Source organism: Staurois parvus, unplaced genomic scaffold (assembly GCF_062004578.1).
Source record: "Staurois parvus isolate SC_StPar_1 unplaced genomic scaffold, SC_StPar_1.0 ptg000108l, whole genome shotgun sequence".
In the NCBI taxonomy this organism is placed as follows: domain Eukaryota; kingdom Metazoa; phylum Chordata; class Amphibia; order Anura; family Ranidae; genus Staurois; species Staurois parvus.
The window spans coordinates 1,993,561-2,010,922 of record NW_028317904.1 but is presented as its reverse complement, the minus strand read 5'-3'; positions in this window follow the sequence as shown (position 1 = coordinate 2,010,922).

The window sequence follows — 17,362 nt, the reverse complement described above, 5'->3', positions numbered from 1 at the left end:
GCATGATGTTATTCAAAAAAGCATGATAATGTCACTGGGCAGCCTTCTAAAATTATGTTATTAGTGTAGCAAGCCAGCTGCAGGCAAGTAAATGCTGCAGTGCACAATATATTAGTGCTTTAAATTTATAAACTGTTTATAATCCCTTATATGTCTTTGCATATAATGGAAAATATTGATCTTTTAAAGTACACAAACCAACTAAATCCATTCTGAGTAAACCCATCACCTATGTTTAAAGTACACGTAAAGGCACTTTTTTTACTTTGCTTGGAGTGTGGAAGGGATAGATATTTTGTCAAGCGTATATTATTGTCTGTGTTTCCACTGGAGATAGATACCCCTTGCTTTATCCTGGCGAGCCATCATGGAAAAACAAAGTAGTCACCAGAAAAGAGAGAAAACCCCAAATGGGGATACCTGTTTTGGTGACAACTTTCTAAAATGGGAATTCCCTTCATTTGGAGAGATTTCTCTTCATTTCCTGTTGTATCTTCAGAACAGGGAGTTCCCTAGAATGAGAAAGCCATCAAAAAGTAACCTTATAAGGCTTTTAACCCTTCCAACCTGTATCTAACACTAACAATATCTATTAAAGGTTTTGGGCTTATATATACTTTAGATAAACCAAACCCATCTCTGATCCACTGATTGACCTTTAGATATGTGTCCCATCAAAAAAAGCAGTAGAGAGGCTACAAGAAACATACCGGCCATTTTTTGTATTTCGAAAAAGGAAAAAATAAAGGTATAAAAGATGATATTTTTGGAATAATAAAATGCCCTTTACTGCAAAATAAAAGATAACAACCCAACTGAACAATCCCCATCAAAAAAATATCCTTCTGTGAATTAACATAAAATTAAGTCACAACACTGACATGAACCATTGTTCATAAACCCTGTCAAAACACACAAAGACAGTACCAACTGACAATAAATGCTGCATGCAATTTGTCCAAATTGTCCCCCTAAATCCAGGGAGCTAAATGCACTGTAATATATCCTGTGGGATGGATGTTCATTTGCCAAACAGCTAAGATAGGTCTAAGCTTCTACTCTATTACTATGTAAGCAGCAAGCCTAGAGTGTTGAATAAATGCTGAGGACAATGCATGTGTGCAAGTACAGAGGGTGTATACAGTGTGGTTCTTGACAATTTTGTCATTGCATTGGATGATTATACAAAGCAGGATATATTTTTGACAGAGGTAGTTTGGTCTTATTGTTATAATTATTGTTGCAATATATAGGGGATGATTTACTAAAATTGGATAGTGCAAAATCTTGTCCAACTGTGCATGGTAGCCAATCAGCTTCTAACTTCAGCTTGTACAATTAAGCTTTGACAAAAAAAAACAAACTGGAAACTGGTTGGTTTCTATACAGAGTTGCACCAGATTTTGCACGCTCCAGTTTTAGTATCAACTCCATAGCAATTCCTTATGTCATCAATTTTTTCCTTTTTGATGTACTTTTTTGATTTGAATTTGTTGTGATGCCCATTCACTCTAACATTTATTTAATGAATTCCATTCACCATAGGATCTTTTTATTTGAGATTGTTTATGTGCTTAGTGGGGGGTGGATGGTGGAAGACATTTTTCTGTTAATAATTTTTTGGAACAGACCAATGTAATTATTATTCTTCCTTTATAGAAAAAACTAATTCAGTAAAACAATAATACTGTATAATTGATTATAAAAATGTACATGTATGGATCTATTACTACTACAGTTTGGCAATCAATATTTTTGCAACATAGTTTATCAACATAACTTTTCAAGGGATTAAACAGATAAATATGTAATGTTTTGTTAGATTAGACAGCTTTGATCAAGTACAAAGCACAATGAAGGATCTCCCTGGTGTGGCTCAAATATCTGAACCTCTGGGATTTGTTATTATCTTCTTCTTGGGTGAAACAATTGACGTGAGATATACGCAGTCATTGAATCTCGTTTCCTTTTTCTTTTTTGTTTTAATTGAAAATGGAACAATTGATACCTGGAGAATATATATATATATATATATATATATATATATATATATATATATACATACACACACACACACACATTTAGAAAGCAGTGAATGTGACATTTACCGAACATTCACTGCTGGTATGTACCCCTGATGCATGTGTTTTAGTTACATAGGAGTTGATTTACTAAAATTGGAGAGTGCTAAATCCAGTGCTGCTCTACATAGAAACCAATCAGCTTCCAGGGGTTTCTTTTTTTTTTCAAATTGAACAAGCTGAAGTTAGAAGCTGATTGGCCACCATGCACAGCTGCACCAGATTTTGCACTCTCCAGTTTTAGTAAATCAACCCCATAGTTAGCCAAGTTGAAAAAAGACAAAAGTCAATCAAGTTCAGCTAATAAAAAAATAATGAATAGAAATAATCCATATACACAATTCTATACCCATAGTTGATCCAGAGAAAGGCATAAGAACCCAATCACACGATCCAATTAGCTCCAGCAGGGTAAAAAATCCATTCCTGATCACCCAGGAGACAATCAGACATTCCCTGGATCAACTATCCGTGGTGTTATTATATAACTATAAATGTTAAATATCTAGTTACATTTTTTGCATTCAGGAATGCATTCAGCTCTTTTTTTTAAAGAAAAAAAAACTACTATGCTAGAGAGATGTGTTTTAAAATACATTGATTGATTCATCTGCAGTGAATGTTTGGTGGACATAATAATTACTGTTTTATAAATATGCCCTTCAAACAGTCTCAAAATATTTTTGGAATATTAGCGAATCAATGGTGTTGATTTACCAAAACTGGAGAGTGAAAAATCTGGTGCAGCTGTGCATAGACACCAATCAGTTTACAGGTTTTTTTTGTCGAAGAGTAATTGAACAAGCTGACGTTAGAAGCTGATTTTGCACTGTCCAGTTTTAGTAAATCAACCCCACTGTGTCCAATACCAAGTGCAATAAACATGGATGTTATCATGATGGGCAAACCAAACAAAGCCAGACCATTACAAAGCTATCTGAATCTGCTACATTGTCTACAAATATTGATCCATAAATGCCAATTAGAACGTAGCCACTTTATCACATAAAAATGATTCCATGTATATCAGAATAACTTTGCAAACTTGCCAAAATATAAATAAAACATATGCCTAAATGTACTGTATTAATTAAGTCATACTGATAATAACAATTAAACAATGTAACAACATAACATATATATTATGTGAGTACGTAAGAGTACACAAATTAAAGTAGATAAGAGAAAGTATTAACAATTGCAGTACTGAGATAAACGTAAATTATGTTTTTTTTTTAGAATACAGCTGTAAATGTAAAAGACCTTTAAGACCAGACAGAATTGTTTCATTTTTATGGAATATCTACATAAATGCCACCTCCAAACTTTGCATAAGGCAAAAGAGACAACACTATGTTAATTTTATCATAGCTAGATCAAAGTAACTTTAAATGAACCGTGCCCCAGCACATAATAAGAAAGTATTTGTAACTTTCTACTTTTTTACTTTTCAAAAATATTAGACATGTGTGGTAGTGATGGGGTTAATTAAGGTTCCCACTGCCCCTCCCTTCTGCTCAAAGGCTAGCCTACTAATGTCTCTGTTTAGGATATTGTCACTTGCTATAGTGTCCAGATGGCTCAGCGCTATATGGGGACATACCCAAGCCAAACCAAGGCTTATGCCTGCTATTCTGGTACATTTTCCCAAGGGAAAGATCTACTGCCAACCCTAATTCAAATTCAGAAAGGTTTCTGCAAACTCCTAATTTTGTGTATCTATGCAATCTAGAAAAGTCAGGTCCAAATCTAACCAATATATAGCATTACATATTTTGACACTTCAAATAATCATGTATGATGTTGTTACCTGGGTAGGGTGGCTAAAATGTGGAAACAGAATATTTTTTAAGTATGTTTTCCATCTCAGGGGTGATGGTTCCCCTATGCTAATATTTAGACAGATTTGGGTCTCCTCTCAAAATTCATATTTTTAAGGCTTCCCTGTCTTAAAAGTTGGTCGATAAGAGTAATGACTGTAGGCTGCCAGCATGTAAAAACCTTATCAAAAGTGGTTGCCTAGAGAGTCTAAATGCTAAAGAAAACTGCAACTATATATATATTTCACATTTATCCTTTTTATTAATGCTTTACAAATAAAATCTGTTAATGCCATGTGTGTATGGCAATAGAAGAAATGTAAAGGCAAGCTCAAACAACAAAAAAAAATCCAGCATGCTGGAACACTAATGTGTATGTAAACCTTAACAATGAACTTCCCTTATTTGCTCCTTATTAAATATACAATGGGAAGCATTTTTTCTAACTGTTTAGTAATGGAGAAAAAAATGTTGATCTTGCCAGAAATCTTGTGAATTGATATCTGTTCACTGCATGTGCTTCATTCTTATCTGTTACATTGTTCCTAGCTATATTTGTGGACTTAAACACCTATGGAAAAGAGTGAAGGGGGACATTTTCTGTAGTAGTATCCTAGAGTGCACCACTGCCCTATGGGTACAATATGATGAGTAAGCATTGTTACTCTAGAACAGGAAACGTGCTACTGGCAGGACCACCAGGTGAAAATAAAGTAAAAAAAATAACCTAAAAAAGAAATCGAATGCAGCCACTACATCTAACAGTGGTAAACTGCAATATAGTTTAATTTCATCACTTTGTTGAGTCCATTAACTTAACAAAGCTTACATTTATATTATAAGGAACATTTAAAATTGTATCATTGCTAGTATAATGCTGCTGGCCAACATATACTGGTCTTAATTCTCTTCTTGAAATTCTGTTTTACAATCTGCAACCATCTGTCTACACCAGCAGTTGCTTACCCTTTCTTTTCATTAGGGAACTCATCTTCTGTCTCTCCTGTTCACACAATGAACTATAATAGGCTATAGCCAAAGATTATTCTTTTGCATTGTCTTCCCTCAAAAAGTAGCATTTGGCACAATGTAGAGAGGTAACTGCAAGGGCCAAAGTAAATTGTAAGACTTGGCTTCTACTCTCTATCAATTTAATCTTTGTAAAGAAAAACCCACTAAAAATGGAACATTACTACACCAATTTATCAGTCCAATGAATTCATTATGCCCCAGCAGACAAATATAAAAATGACAGATACTATGTATGATAGAAATGGAGGTCACACAGTGGTCACACTGCTCCTTAATCTTTAACTACAAAAAAGTTTAATTTAAAAGACATGTCTAGTCACTTATCACATCTAGTCGCAGGCCTCTTTCAGAATATTAGTGAGAAAAAGGCTATTGTACACTGAAAACTATACAGTACTAATAAAAAATACTATATTTGTATACCTTTGTTATGTAAATATAAAGATTAGACAAATTACTAGTATGTTCATTTTAGAGAAAAGATGTTTTAAATGTAACCTAGTTAAATCAAATCAATCAAATATATCCAAGACAGTATAAACTTTTTGTAAGAACAGTACAAAATACATGAGAACATCAGATGCACAGAGAAGAAATATGAATTTTTGCCTCCTGTTTGTCAAAATTGGGAAGAGTTGCATGGTTGCCTTCCTCGGAACCAAAGCAAGCAAAGGTGTGAGAGGCTGAAACTTTTGATCATGTAAGTATGTAGATTTGTAAATTTTATCTAACCTTATCTCACCTATCAATTCTCCCATAATTGGGTAATTTTTTTAATAGAGTAATATTTATTCTAGAATGGGTACTCATATTTTCAATATAGTATGTAGGAAAAGGGAAAGGCAATACTGCAAATGAAGGGATGTCAACTTAGGTTCACTAGGACAGAGTAAAAATGACATTTTTAATATATAAGCCTAATTTTTTATGTGACAGGCCTTTAAGTGGAAAAATAGCAACCAAATTTACAACATAATATAAATTGAATTATTTCAGAGGAAAAATAAATTTAGCAATAGCAGTACAAAATTCTAAAATTCTTTCCTTTATCTGGGAAAACAAGTTTGAATTCAACATTTTCCTAAATATCCTAAATCTTCAAAATCTTGAACATGTTCCTATAACTGTAAAAATGATTGGAAACGTGTTCTTTTCTTCCTTTCCAGAATGCTATGCATTACATAATTTACTTTTACAAAGTTGACCTACTTATTTTGTGGCTTGTCAAGTTATTTTTTTTTTACTATTGTATGTTTGTACATTATGCTTGTTTTCTTGTTATAGTGCAAAAAACCCTCTAAATGAAAACCACATTGCATACTGTAACTACGCAATTATGAACAATTTAATGTTCAAAATGGTCATTTTAAAATGATAGAACTGTACAATTACATTGTTTTAATTATCTTGCATGGAAGGCAGACTGTGCCTGGGCCAAAAATATAAGTGTAGTTTATTCAAGCTTTACAGTAATAAACAAATTGTGGTGGTAAAGGTCATTTGGTCTTTGTTTTTTCATGACTGTAATTAAATATGTTTTGGCTGGTTCTTCAGTATCTATTTTATAGTTGCCTATCTGTAAGCTGCTGCTGAGATGACAGAGGCTTAATAGTGCATTGGACGGGTGCAAGTAGGCCAAGTGTTCCTTATCTGCAGACTTTTCACATGTTTCTGGGGTACCGGTAATAGAGCAGTAGGTTTTATTCAGCTGTGAATCATTGAGCTACCATTGTACTCTGTGTGTGCAGTTCAGGACTGACTGGTAACATTATATAAAGAATAATACTGGAAACAGGTGGGTTTTATAGATGACGGCTAATGTTTCTCCTTAAGCCTCATCTTTCTTGTGATACATGTGTAATTATATATGCCCAGACTGGCCAGTTCAGCACCACCAGGCCTTTTATTTTGGGGCTTTTGACTGCATAGCTGCATTCTCCATCCGCCATCCACCTGCTTTGCTTCCCTTCCTCCCCCTCCATCTGCTGAATGGTAGGGTGGAGGTAGGGGGGTAGGCTTCATTAGCTTTCTCCAATGCCTTATGCATCAGCAAGCTCCATTACACAGTCAGTCTGTGGGGGGAAGGGGAGGGGGGCTTTGTTGTGACAGAAAAACCCTCTTTCACAGCTGTTCAAACCTTGAAGAGCTCGAGGCAAAAGGAGTGGGATGAAGCTGAGAGGTAGCTGGCAAGTCAGTCTTCAACATCCAACATTGAAGAGGTGGTTGAAGCTAACACTCTGCGAACTTGTCCGCTGGGGCCTTTTTAGAGAACTCTTGTTAAATTTGATAGACAAAACCTTCAGTTTCTTCTCATCACAGCTTGGTTGGATAGTATAGATTGTTGAATACCCACTCTTACCTTCAACATAACAGCTTCATCATGCCCAAACATCTTTTATTACAACACAGTTGGCTGTTCAACCAATGCAGCTCAGCTGTGTATTATACTTAACATATTTCAATGTGCTAACGGATAATTCCTAAATAACTATTAATACCAAGAAATGTTTTAAATGTAAATTTAATTTAAACAAACAAAAAATTGATATTTATGAAAAACTGAAGCAGATTTGTCATTAACCTGGAAAGCATGTACTTCCTAAAATAACAATAGATACATTTCACTGGTTCGATTTAAAATTGTGTTCTTCAGTGTGGTAGTTAATTTATTTTTATCTTTGGTAAGTAAAAAAATATATATATTTTTGTAAAAAGTGTGAAAACACTTAGCAAAAATCTATATGTGGTTGTTTTCTGTCATTAAGGTACTAAATATGTAATGCAATTTTTTTCTTATTATAATATAAACATACAATGCAATTTCTTTTTTTTCTGATTGGTCCTAAACACATTAAGGTTGATTTACTAAGAAAATTGGTTCACTTTGCAAAGTAAATGTTCACTGATCAAAACTGTGGTTGAATTGGATAGCTATTCATGTGCGATAGAAATTTTCAAAAATCAGGATTTTTTTTTCTAGCAGATGATTGGTTGATTGAAGTAAATGTGTCTTTGCCATTTTTACTATGCTCAGTGAAGATTCAGCTTGCAAACTGAACATTTACTTTGCCAAGTGAATGACCTTTACTCCATTATTATTATTATACAGGATTTACATAGCACCAACAGCTTGTGCAGAGCTTTACAATATAATTGAATACAGTAGGAAAAAGAGGGCCCTTCTTGTTAGAGCTTACAATCTAGTGAATCAACCTTATCATTTCAGTTTTCCTTTATGCATTTATTATGAATCTTTTTTATTTGCACCATTCACAACCACATGGATTGCTCTCAAGATCTGCCATGGATAGCTCAGTGACTCTACCATTGCACTCCTGATCAGTAGATCGAAGGCCACACTTCAACTGTTTCAGATACTGTAAGCTATGTTGTTTCTTTTTTCTCTACATATGCTATTCTTTACCACAAAAATGTGTGAAAACTGAAAAATGATCTTCTCCAACAACAATAACTTGATTAAAAAATGTTGATCATAATTGTTAGAGAAAATAATTTGGGAGGCCATAAATATCAAAATATTAACCATTACAGGCATAGCAATAGCTTCAAATTTACCATACAATGGAAACAGCCCATAACTGTGAGTGATTGCTTAGTATCGGCAATTTATCTATTTTCTTTGCCGCACAAAAAACACCTGTAAAATGATCACTTGTATCGTTTCTTACCTTTTGATAATTGATAATGAAATATCCATCTTTCTTTAATATGCTTAAAATAAATACCTCTTTTCATTGATTTGTATTTACAAAAAAAGCTGTAAAGCTGTTTTTTACATCCAAACAGGTGCAAGTAAAAATCTGTTTGTTTCTTTTCAATTGCAAATGATTGGGTATTTAAGTGAACACAGCTTCACATTTGTTACTGAGATAAAAGTGAACTTGCACTTTGCAAAATGTACATTTAGATTGCTAAGTAAACAGACTCTTCTCCTTTAGTAAATAAACCCCACTATCTCAAGTAAAATGTGTGCACATCACATAAATCTATAAAATTAGATGCTATATGGTTACCATTAAAAATGAAAAAGAGAACTGTAAAAAAAAAAAAAAAAGCAGAAAAAGGTAGCAGAAGATAAAACATGAAACTCTTAGCCATTACATGTAAATAGGATATTCATGAAAATGAAACAAAAATGGTGTCTATGTATATACTTCCCTTTTTATTCCAACCACACTTTTTTATCATCATGAAAAGAATCTGAAATCCTAATCAAAGGTCTAAAATGTAGTTGTAATCTGGTACTACATATGGAATTTACATAGACGTAACTTTTGGGAAAACTCAATTGGTAACCACAGTTTTCTATAATTGCCAATTTATTAAAGCTCGATTATTTGTCTCCTCATGTTTTATGTCAAACTTAGAATAAAGTTGTTTTAAGTATTAGAAAGTAGTTTACTAAAGCTGTAAATTTTATGCTCAGGAAACTCATGTTTGATTTAAGCATCCAGCAAATTTAAGGGAATGTAATATTCATATTTTTTGTCTGGGTGTTTAAAACAACTTAGCATAAATATTACTCCTTTGTTAAATACAGTATACCCCTTTTAGTTTTTAAAGTTCAAAACAAACAGTATAATACTTTTCTACACTACGTTACACAAAATACAATACATTTCTCAAGCACAATAATGCAAGTTGTATACAAGCAGTATGACTGGCATAAAAGCAGTATGAGCTTTATCCGGTGCATCCATTTTTGCATTTTTCTAATAAGAGTAAAACTGTTTGAAATGCTGTAGAAGGATATATATATATATATATATATATATAGATTGTATGTATGTATGTATGTATGTATATATATATATATATATATATATATATATATATGGGCAAACTGACAACTCATGGGGCCCCTGGGCAGTAGAGGAACATGAGGCCCCTGTGTCCTTGCCCACACCCAAAAAAGCCTATGAAAAAGCAAATGAAAGGTACCAGGGGCATCTCATGGGGCCCCCTACTGACCCCGGGCCCTCGGGCAGTCCCCGAGTGCTTAAATGGTCAGTCCGCCCCTGTGTGTATATATATATATATATATATATATATATATATATGGACAAAGAACATAAAATGATCTGGAAATATTGTTAAAAAGTTTGCTACACATCCCTCCAAACAATAATGGAAACCAGGTACAGTTACTAATTGTATTCAAGCAGAGTGGCTTTTTGCTGAGAAGCAACTGGTGAACTTTTAACCTCTAAATAGCACTGTTTGGTTGTAGTAGCTAAATATCCACAGCATTACTAATATAAAATAGTAATTCCTACATTAAACTGACATTTTATGTAATGTACAAGTAAAATATTCTGAATGTGGATCAAGTGACTATTTAGACATGCTTAAAAAGCAATTACAAAGTAAAATAAAACAAAAAAATCAACCAAAATAGAGGCTGACATTTTACCTTACTGTAAACCATGGCTAAACCAGGTTGCCTACAGTGCCACCTATAAGACCAAAAGCAGCCCAAATGCTAAATGGTATTATTATCTTTCAAACTGACACTTTCTCTGGTTAGCAAACACCTCCACATGACTAATTAATAGAGATGAGCGAATTATTCAAAAATTCGATTCGGCTGATTCGCCGAATTTGCGGGAGAAATTTGATTCGATGCGAATTTATTCGCCGCGAATTTAACTTATTAAAAGGGTTTCTAGGCTTCAGAGAGCCTTTATATTAGTGCAGAACACTGTACCTTTAATTTAAATGCCCTTGGAGTCTGCTGGGGAAGAGAAATAATACTGTCAGTCAGTATGACATGCAGATGAGTGCCGTCGATCTTAGAATCACCGCACACTTGACTCATTTGGGCAGTCACGGGGCACGACGAAGAAGAAGAAGAAGAAGAATGAAAAGAAGAAGAAGAAGAATGAAAAGAAGAAGAAGAAGAATGAAAAGAAGAAGAAGAATGAAAAGAAGAAGAAGAAGAATGAAAAGAAGAATGAGAAGAAGAATGAAAAGAAGAATGAAAAGAAGAATGAGAAGAAGAATGAAAAGAAGAATGAGAAGAATGAAAAGAAGAATGAAAAGAAGAATGAAAAGAAGAATGAAAAGAAGAAGAAGAAGAAGAATGAAAAGAAGAAGAAGAAGAAGAAGAATGAAAAGAAGAAGAAGAATGAAAAGAAGAAGAAGAAGAATGAAAAGAAGAAGAAGAATGAAAAGAAGAAGAAGAAGAATGAAAAGAAGAAGAAGAATGAAAAGAAGAAGAAGAAGAATGAAAAGAAGAAGAAGAATGAAAAGAAGAAGAAGAATGAAAAGAAGAAGAATGAAAAGAAGAAGAAGAAGAAGAAGAATGAAAAGAAGAAGAATGAAAAGAAGAAGAATGAAAAGAAGAAGAAGAATGAAAAGAAGAAGAAGAATGAAAAGAAGAAGAAGAAGAATGAAAAGAAGAAGAATGAAAAGAAGAAGAAGAAGAATGAAAAGAAGAAGAAGAATGAAAAGAAGAAGAAGAAGAATGAAAAGAAGAAGAAGAAGAATGAAAAGAAGAAGAATGAAAAGAAGAAGAAGAAGAATGAAAAGAAGAAGAATGAAAAGAAGAAGAAGAATGAAAAGAAGAAGAAGAATGAGAAGAAGAAGAAGAATGAGAAGAAGAAGAAGAATGAGAAGAAGAAGAAGAATGAGAAGAAGAAGAAGAATGAAAAGAAGAAGAAGAATGAAAAGAAGAAGAAGAATGAAAAGAAGAAGAAGAAGAAGAATGAAAAGAAGAATGAAAAGAAGAATGAAAAGAAGAAGAAGAAGAATGAAAAGAAGAAGAAGAAGAAGAAGAATGAAAAGAAGAAGAAGAATGAAAAGAAGAAGAAGAAGAAGAAGAATGAAAAGAAGAAGAAGAATGAAAAGAAGAAGAAGAAGAAGAAGAATGAAAAGAAGAAGTATTCCAGTACAGCAAAAAGTGTATCTGACAGTTCCTTCACATTTACAGCGGTTGAAACATTGTATCTATTTATTTCCGAATAAAAACATCTGTATCCTAAATGGAAACAAATAGATACAATGTTTCAACCGCTGTAAATGAACTGTCAGAACTGTCAGAAATAGCGGAGCTCTCTGCAGTGACACTTTTGCCGGCTGATCGGGAAAAATTCGATTCGTGCACCCGAAGTTTGCTAAAATTCGGATTCGATGCGAATTGAATTTTTCCTGATATTCGAAACGAATTCCACTTCGCCAGGTTCGATTCGCTCATCTCTACTAATTAATGTAGGATGTCTACTAGTTAAGCACACACCTAGCAATCAATGCCCAGTCCTGTGAAAATTGGAAGGAGCTGGTGAAACTTGTAGGGATAAATGCAGTTTAAAACAAATTCACCCTAGGCCCTGCATCCACAACATCCACTGGAACAGTTAAGAAAAGTTTAAATTCACTAAAATCTTTATACTATCTTTAAACAAATACATGTGTAGCAGAAAATGGATCCATTATAAGTGAAAACCTAAAAGTCATAAACATACATAAATAGAAATAAAGTTCTATATGAACCACCACCTCCATAAAATTCTTGTTACAATGCTAGTAATAAGTTGATAGTTATGCTCCCAATCACACAATGATGTTTGGTAGCAGTATCTCTTATGAAAGCTCTGCTTCCATTTACAGAAATGATGAGATAGCACAGCCTGTTGAATGCTATATTTATATAAGGATACTACTGCAAGCATCATCACTTTTCAACTGGGAGCAAAACTACTAATATTTGTTACAATACACTCATTACTAGAGTCACAATAAGACTTATTTTGTACTGTTTTGGATCCTTTTTCTGCTACTCAATTATTGACTTATCTTATACCTAATTCATTAAAAACATATAAATGTATGTTTAGCCCTATCTTTTCGGGCTAAACACTGTTGAAATGCAATAATTGTTCATTAGGTTTCAGTTTTTTGGGAGATGTTTTCTTATGCAGCTGACCCCTAACCTGTAAATTTATTCTACGGGCTAAGTACTGTCCTTCTATTTGCTTCTGCTTACTGCCTGGTAGGTTTGAGGTTGGTATAAAGTTTATCATCTGTGTTTATCAGGCATTTAGGCTGGCCATATGCCTCATTTTTCCTTCAGTCAGCCAGTGGGCTAATGGAAAAAAACTGAGCCAATTCCCCTATCTACACATATGATTTGGATGGAGGAACCCTCCCCACTGTACCATTGTATTCTTACAGTGGGACTTTCCTGGTACCAACATGGCAGCATACATGTGGTAGTATGCTGCCAGGAAAGGAGAAGTATAGTAACTTTTTGATACAATTTTCAGTTTTCCTGGCTCAAACATGGCAACATATTACCACATACAGGTGAAAGTAAAAAAATTTGAATATTGTGCAAAAGTTAATTTATTTCAGTAATGCAACTTAAAAGGTGAAACTAATATATGAGATAGACAAATTACATGCAAAGCAAGATAGTACAAGCTGTGGCTTGTCATAATTGTGATGATTATGGCTTACAGCTCATGAAAACCCCAAATCCACAATCTCACAAAATTAGAATATTGTGAAAAGGTGCAATATTCTAGGCTCAAAGTGTCCCACTCTAATCAGCTAATTAAGCAATAACACCTGAAAAGGGTTCCTGAGCCTTTAAATGGTCTCTCAGTCTGGTTCAGTAGGAATCACTATCATGGTAAAGACTGGTGACCTGACAGTTGTGCAGAAAACCATCATGGACAACCTCCACAAGGAGGGAAAGCCTCAAAAGGTAATTGCAAAAGAAGTTGGATGTTCCCAAAGTGCTGTATCAAAGCACATTAAGAGAAAGTTATGTGGAAGGGAAAAGTATGGAAGAAAAAGGTGCACAAGCAGCAGGGATGACAGCAGCCTGGAGAGGATTGTCAGGTAAAGGCCATTCAAAAGTGTTGGGGACTTTCACAAGGAGTGGACTGAGGCTGGAGTCAGTGCATCAAGAGCCACCACACACAGACAAATCCAGGACATGGGCTTCAAATGTTGTATTCCTCTTGTCAAGCCGCTCCTGAACAACAAACAACATCAGAAACGTCTTACTTGGGCTAAAGAAAAACAGACCTGGTCGAGTTTCACCTGTATATGCTGAAATGGATTGGTGCCAGGAAAGAAAAATGATGGTCCGTTTTCTTATATAATCAACTTTTATATTATGAACTTTTGGTTTAACATGCACTTATCCTCTTAGGCACTGGGAACTGTGCAGTTTTATCTCAGGTAGTATATGATTAAATTTAACACACCAGTTCTAGACAAAAATTAAAGCATAGTGTTTTGTATATATTTTCTTTATTTTTTGCTATTACATTCAGGACAAAGAATTAAACGTTTTGTGCAGTCGAGTCAGTTCTCTATCACCTTTGCTGAGTTATTTTTCCACTTTGCTATGAATAGGCTATAATATGATCTGCTATTCAGAAATCACACACAGTTCAAGAAGTCATCGGAGGGATACAAACCCCTTCAAAGCCCCTGTTTAAATGGCTCTGTATGAAGTTTAAATTAGGCAGACAATAGACAAAGGAGTCAATTCACTAAAAATTAACCACAGACGTTATGTGGTGTACAACATATTACTTTCAACATATCATCTATATAAATGCAAATCCCACATCTGGCATTTCTTGTGGTATTTACCAAATCACTCAGTGTTTTATTATTCATTACCATTTTAATTTTAAAAAGAGTGGGGAAGGGTGAGAACCTCTGTCAGGTTTTTAACACTAATGGAGTAGAAAGTCAACTCTAATGAGATGGCCAGTGCCTGCATCCAACACAAATTCAAGGTGGACAATGATCTAAAAATTACTGAAGAATCTTGAGTGATTTTCAAAGCTCAGTGCCCACTTATGCATTGTAACGTTCTACTCCATTCCTGTACAAAACACCACACTTTTGGTCACGCAATCTTTTACATAGTTAGTTGGGTTGGAAAAACACGCAAGGTCATCTAGTTTATTTATTTAGGGTACATATTTAAGGTTATATAGCACTGTCAATTTATGCTGCGCTTTACATATATGTTGTACATTCACATCAGTCCCTGCCCTCAAGTTGCTTACAGTCTAAGGTCCCTAACTCACATTCATACATACACATACTAGGACCAATTTAGACAGGAGCCAGTTAACCTACAAGCATGTCTTTGGAACCGGACTACCCAGAGGAAACCCACATAGGCACAGGGAAAACATGTAAACTCCAAGCACATAGTGACATGGTTGGGACTCAAACCAACGAAAAAGAAGGGTTTGTGAAAAGGAATTCACAGAAAAGCGGCTACATTATGAACAGAATGTGATACTCAGAAAAATTTCCAAAAATTATGCTTTATTACATATAAATATTTGACATATGGGCAAAAATTATACCATAGGTATATAGTGTCACATGTAATGAATATAAAGACATGTGTCATAACCATATAGGTTCTATCCCATAGAGGGATATCCCATATTTTTTTTATCCCCCTCTATGGGATAGAACCTATATGGTTATGACACATGTCTTTATATTCATTACATGTGACACTATATACCTATGGTATAATTTTTGTGTACACCTCCTTTGGGAAGTGTTAACCTATGTGCCAGTGCTACAAGGACTTTAGACCTTAGTGGTCATTGTCTTTGCAGCACATCTATTCAGACCGGTCTTGGTGTTATTTTATATGGTTTTAGGTCTGTGTGTATTGTCTCATACTGAGGTGATGGTAAACCAGGGCGATTGACCATATGTCAAATATTTATATGTAATAAAGCATAATTTTTGGAAGTTTTTCTGAGTATCACATTCTGTTCATAATGTAGCCGCTTTTCTGTGAATTCCTTTTCACAAACCCTTATTTTTTGTATGCCTCTTTGGGCTACTGAATGGAAGCCATATATTGGGTGATACAGTAATTTATTTTGTAACCTCTAAAAAAAACTATCTTTACTCAAACCAACGACCCTACTGCTGTAGGCAGAAGTGCTAACCTCCTAGCCACTGTGCTGTGCAAGCAGTAGAAAAACATTTTAAAACTAGAATACATAAATTTAAAACCTTTATATACAGAATCCTCAGATACTCACAGCTGATCTAGAAGAAAGGAAAACACCCTATACAATGGTCCAATTTGCTCTATTAGTGGAAAAATGAATTTCTTCCTGATCCTCTAGAAGAAAATCGGATATTCCCTGGATCAACAATCCCTATTGTTATCACCTATAAATGTTAATATCCAGTTATGTTTGTCTAGGAATGCATCCATCTCTGGGTTCGGTTCAAGCAGGGTTCGGTGAACAAGTACAAGAATTTCGGATGCTGAATCCAAACCCCATTGAAATCAATGGGAGCTGAATCTATGAAATTAAAAATAACTCATTTAAATTCATCTCTTCTGATTTTGAGTTCTGTTTCTTTGTTTTCCCTTCTTGATTTTAATATGCCTACTCTTTCTGAGATTCTTCTCTTATTGAAAAATTCACTTTGTCCTGTTCTAAACTAACTGATCTGGCTTCTGACTGAGAGACTGATCAAAATCTTCTATGCCTCAATCTACTTCTTCCTGTCTGGAATGAGATGTCAAAGATCTCTCCTTTCTCCCAACCAGCAAGATCCTGTTTAAATTTAGATTGTTTTGTGAATTTTACATTTCATGAAGCTTTTCTATTTCTTTCGTGTTGTTCACCTTTTGAATAGCAAATTCTTCACTACTCTCAGAAGGATCCAGTCCTTTGATGCTCTGGTTTATTTGCTCCTTCAATTCATCCAATTGTAAATGTTCCTCTTCAGGTATTAGATTCCTCATATTTATACTTTAGCAATTATTTTAAAATAAGTTTATTAAAGATTTTGTATTTTTTTTAAATACCGTTGTTTGTAAATTAGTTGAGTGAAGCCCTATGGGCTCTAATAATTGGTCTCTATAATCAGCAGCCCTTACTCCTGCTGGTGTTATTTGTAATATTTGAATGTTGACCCTATGAGCCACACTATAAGCAATTTGGTGTGCGGGCAACCCACAGGGCAGTTATGGCCTCTTAAAATACCCCTTTTGTTTTTAAATGTATTAAAAAATACAGTAAAAATACAACTTCTATACATGATTTTCGGCTCAAGTTCAGGTGTTCGGACCAAACTGTCGGCTCATCCCTACTGGGCCTAGATGGCTCCAAAATGTGACCTGTGGATGGCCCTGTAACCACCACCCTGGTCAAGAAAAGTCTATTTAAAATCAAGATGGAACATTATTGCTCGAACGTAAACTGAGATTCTTCCATGCACACTGTTAGCATGAATCAGGGAATCGTGTGATTTTCTTTCTGTTTCTTGTAGGCCAAATGGCTAAAACAGATGATCATTTCATGCATAGATTTTTAATACTGACTGTGTTTTCTTTGGGAGATTTCACCCTACTTTCTGTCTAATTGATGGGTGTAAGAAGTCAGGGGA